Consider the following 5,191-nt stretch of genomic DNA (forward strand, 5'->3'; position numbering starts at 1 on the left):
AACAAGAAAAGATATAGATTTGACTAGACAAGAGGATTTTAGTAGCCACCTATATATGCTCTTCCATAGACATAATAGTTTGGATATGGACTTGTTGAAAAGCCACCTCCATAAATCCTTCAAGAAGACTCCAATTCCAAAAGGAATGCCAAGTTATCTAGTTATGATTCCTTGTGTGATCTCTTACCATTTTTTGGGGATCCAAGGTGGGCAAGTGCTCAAATATTTCATCCAAAGTTTAGTTATGTGCATAGCTAATTTAGAGCTCAAAGCCACACAAAAGAAGTCAAGGCTACTATGGAGATTATTGTCACAATCAACTATGTTTTGAATCAAAATACTGATATCATCAATGAAGTGGGAACTAAGAGTAGTAGAGTTACCAAGTACAAAGATGTCATTAAAGAGGTGATTTGATTAGAAATGACATAGGAGATATCACAAGGTAGAGAGTGTTCATAAAAATGGTGTATAGAAAAGTGTCCAACCTTAAAAAAATAAACCAAACATGATAAAGTTTATATAAAAATTACAAAATGTGCTCACACTATATGGGTTGGGAGTACTAAGCCATTAAAAGAGCACATTTATTACTTTCATAATGATTTGCATCATCTTTTTAAACATATGCTCACATTTTGTTGAGCACAAAACACAAGTACATTTTTTTGCTCAACATAAAGTGAACATGTTTTTGAAATATAAAGCCACAAAAAATTCTAAGCCCTATTTTCAACTCATGGACTTACCTCTCCATATTTTTCTCTCAATAAATCTTAGTGTTTTAGTTTCAAATTTGGTTTGTAGTTGAAAAAATAGGTTATTTTTAATGAATTTTATTTTATTTTTAAAATTCTTTATAGAAAATGTTGGGATAAGTAGTGAATGATATTTGACCAACCTCCATGTAATAACCAGGATTTGTTGTAGGGGATGACCCCACAACGCAGTGGTTATTTGCAAGTCTCCTACATGGGAGGTCTTGGGTTTGAGTCTGATCGAGCCCCATGTGTCCCACACAGAAGCAATGGATAGATAAGGTGATGCCTGGACATGGAAAACAGGGTGACACAAGGAGATATAAGGGTGTTATTGCCAAAAAAATATAAGGATGAGGCCCCTAAAAAAATGTGGTTTCATTGGTTCATAACTCCAGCCAAAAGTGATTCGGCTTTAGCCCATTACCAAGCAAAAAAAAACACCAAAAAATAGGAGTTGCAATTTTGAAAAAAATATATTATGAATTTATTTTTGATGAAATCCCCAAGAATTTTAATATGAAGTATATTTAGGGTAGAGGTGGTAGCTCTTCCCAAGATAGATTAATAGATCATAAAGTAAGAAACCATAAAAAACAAATACCATTAGCACAAAAACATATTCATCATGTGATCAATGATCCATCAGCCATAAAAGAGACCATGGAGGTGTAGACTCTCCATGTGATTGCTTTCCTCACAAACACATTTACAGAGCATGGCTTATAGTTATCTAATCCTTTTGCTTCAACAAATAATCTAGTAGCTTGACCATCTATTTCTAGTGCTCCTATCTCTGACTTATGCTTTAACTATTCTAATATGTGTGTTAGTATAGATAGTGGTCCAAAGGGTGTAGATGATGCCACCTGTTACATGTGTAATCATTGTCATTGTAGATATTTTGTTAGTATAGAGGGTGATCAAGATGGTCCATCAAATACTATATTGGTGTTAGTGCTATAATTTCAACATCAATGTCCTTAACATAAATATGAGTATGAACATATATGTTTAATAATGATTATTTTATCTCAACTAATACATATTTGGGTACTATGAAATAATTGATAAAGGTATTATTCATGTTATAGATTGATGTTATAAATGTTAGTGTGAAAAAGTGTTTTATCTAACTAGTTTGTTTTTAGCCTACTTAATTGAGTCATATTCACACTATGGTTAAACTTACTTAGAGGGTTGAAATATTCTCTTCATATTATTGGAGGTTAGAGAGACTCACATCTCATCTCATGTAGACCCAATTGTCCATAGATTCCTACATTTGTTCCATACTTGAAGAGGTAGTTAGAGTTTGACTCCTACATTCTAACCTCACACCCATATTGCATATATTTGGGTGTTCTCATCTGGTTGTGTACTTCAATCATTCCATTTTTTATCTTAATTGATGTCTCGATCATTTTTAGCTCATCTCTTATTTATACACCATGTGAGTGATTATTTGGATGTGACTCCTAGATCTTAGCTTCTCTAACATGGCATTAGAGCCATATGCGCACTCCTCACTTCTGTTATTTGGTGTTCCTAGATTATTCAACACTTTCAATGAAGGCAACTTGTTATTAAATTTTTATTTTTTTTCACTTTTTTATTTCCTACACATGTTTTAAGAAAAAGTTGAAAAAATTATTATTTTTAGCTAAATGACCATATTGCCCTCTGCCCATCTATGTTTTTTTGGTAGATAATTTGATTTTAGAAAATATTTTGGCCTTTGGAATATTTGATCTATTTGTGTATAATATTGTGGCCTACATTGGCCTATTTTCAAGCAATTGAAACATACTCTTGTTCATCTTTTGGTTAAGTTTGCATTTCTTAACATGCTCAAGGAGTTCATCATCATGTTAATCTTTAAATGAAAATATTTGTAAGTGGTTGGACATCCCCATCTTTCTCTCTTTTAAAATTTTTATTTTTATTTTCATGAGGTTTTCTCCCTTTCTCTATTTATGAGAGATCTTTATTTGTACTTGGGTACCTTATCAAGGTTTGTTCCCAGGACCCATCTTTTGCTTTTTAGTAGGTATTACTCCCTAAGTATAACTTAAGGAGGAGTGTTATTTTATGGATTCATTCCTAACCTATTCCTAGGATTAAGTCACACTTAATGGTTAGGTCACTTAACCCTAGAGGTTAATTTTATTTTGAGGTTAGACAACTTTGTGTCTAACCTTCACTTTAGAAGTTAGCTAGATTTTCATCTCACCTCATGTGTACACATGAGGTTAGATAATTTATCATCTCACCCCTCTAGAGGTTGGAGATATTCTCTCCTCTCCTTATGAGAGGTTAGAGACACTTGTTTTTTACCATCCACATGTGCACACATATGTCATCTACTTTGAGGGTTAGTTAGTTGATTCCTACCATTTCTTCTCACACCCTACTTGGATATATTTGGGTGTTGTAGTTAATTTTCACATCTCTTTTTATGCATATTGGATATTTTCTCATTTGTTCTCTTTTGATGTTTATGATTGTTATTTGGCTAACTTTTGATGCATTACCCTATTAGTGATTATTTGGTTGTATCACTTGGATCTTGACTTGTCCAACATAATGGGCTTGACTACTATGACAAGGAAGATACATTTTTTCCTAGATTCACCTTCTTATTGTTAATTGAATGTGATTGAAATTATTTGTGAGTTGTGTGTAGGAAGTTGAGTCCACTTTTGGGCCACAAAGTGGAAGTGTTTTCCCTGATTTTCAGATTTTGCCACATTTGACATAAAAACTTGAAGGACTTAGACACTGAACCTTGAAAAAAGTTAGTACTACAAAATGTATCACTTGAAATCTAGTTTCCAAATATGTAATTTATTTTTATACCCATATAATATAAATTGAATTTCAAAAGGGATTTCTAAAAACCACTATTTAAAAATGCATGTTTTAGGACCATACCATGCATGTGTACGACCACCACTTTTTGACACAAATAAAAGTTTTTTCTTTCAAACCCTTTTGGGAAATGATTTGTAACACATTGAAGATTGATGAGGATTTTTTTTTTGAATATTTTTTCTTAAATTAATTTTCTATTGGTCGTATTTGCTATTTTAAAAACCCCTTGTGTACAAGCACCATAATTTGACCTAAACTTGTCATTTTTTGAAGTTAATTTTTTAATATTGAAAATAATTCTCTATAAATTGATGTCATATAATTTTTTTCAATAGACGCAAAAGAAAAAAGTTATTGAAAATAAACAAGAAAACTTAATATTTCAAGTTTACAGAACAAATGTAGAATAAATTAATTTAAAATTAGAAAAAATAATTAAATCTTAAAAATAATTATATATTTGGAATCTATGCAACATAATCTCTAATGGGATTTAATTTCACGTGATAATTTTATAAAAAAGGGCATTAAACATAAGTTAGAAGTCAATATTTTGTTACTCATGCATAGTCCAACCTTGTACTTGCAGGTCCAAGGCTTAGGTTTGGGAATTTCAAGCCTTTTCTGACTTGAATCTTGAGGCACATGGCAGGGCAGTTTTCAAATTTTTAAATAATGGGGATTCGTTTAAATAATTGGTACCAGTTATATGAATGGGAACCCATTTAAATAATGAGGCCTTGTTATATTTTTTTCTATGAAAATATTTTCACAAAACATGGTCTCATTTTATAAAATGGGGCCCCATAATGTTTTTTTGTTGTGAAAATACTTTCACGAAACAAGGCCTAGTTTTATAAAACGAGGCCCCATTATGAAACAAAATGGGTTCCTATTTCAATCTGAGTCCCGAGGCATAATGGGGCCCCATTATTTTCTGGTCTTAGGACCTTGAACCAAAATAGGGAATAACAGAGCCCCGTTCGTAGCGGTGTGGTTCCCAACAAACACACTTCCCCCCAATTGGGACCCAACTTCTTACACTCACCCTATGTGTTTGTGTAAATGAACCAAGCTAAAGGTGTCTAAATTTAACAAGATTGACAAAATATATAAAGTACAAAATAGAAATGCATAAAAGAGGTACAAATTTTAAATAGAGATATTGAAAGAAACATAGATCCGAAACTACCATACATGGATACTAGATGCCCTAATCTAAGATTCATTTTATTAACAAAAAAAGTGTAGGAATGCAAATAGGAGTTTCTATACATTTGTCTCCCAAAAATTTAGCCAAATATAGTCAAACATAGATGTTGGGTTCCCCAGTCCAAGTGTTTTTGTCCATTTTAAATTTGGGAACGTCTATCACTATTAGGTATACTCTTGTCTATCACTTTCATTATCGTATCTAAACTTGCACACATAAAAAATAGAGAAGAATTCTTATGTTGTATAGGGGCTTGCATAAGTCAAACCTCATGTTGGTTTTTCCACCTTCACAATAGCTATGGTGATGAGTGTGTTTCCTAGATAGGATAGAGGAAAAATAGTAA

This window comes from Cryptomeria japonica, chromosome 9 (assembly GCF_030272615.1).
Source record: "Cryptomeria japonica chromosome 9, Sugi_1.0, whole genome shotgun sequence".
Lineage (NCBI taxonomy): Eukaryota > Viridiplantae > Streptophyta > Pinopsida > Cupressales > Cupressaceae > Cryptomeria > Cryptomeria japonica.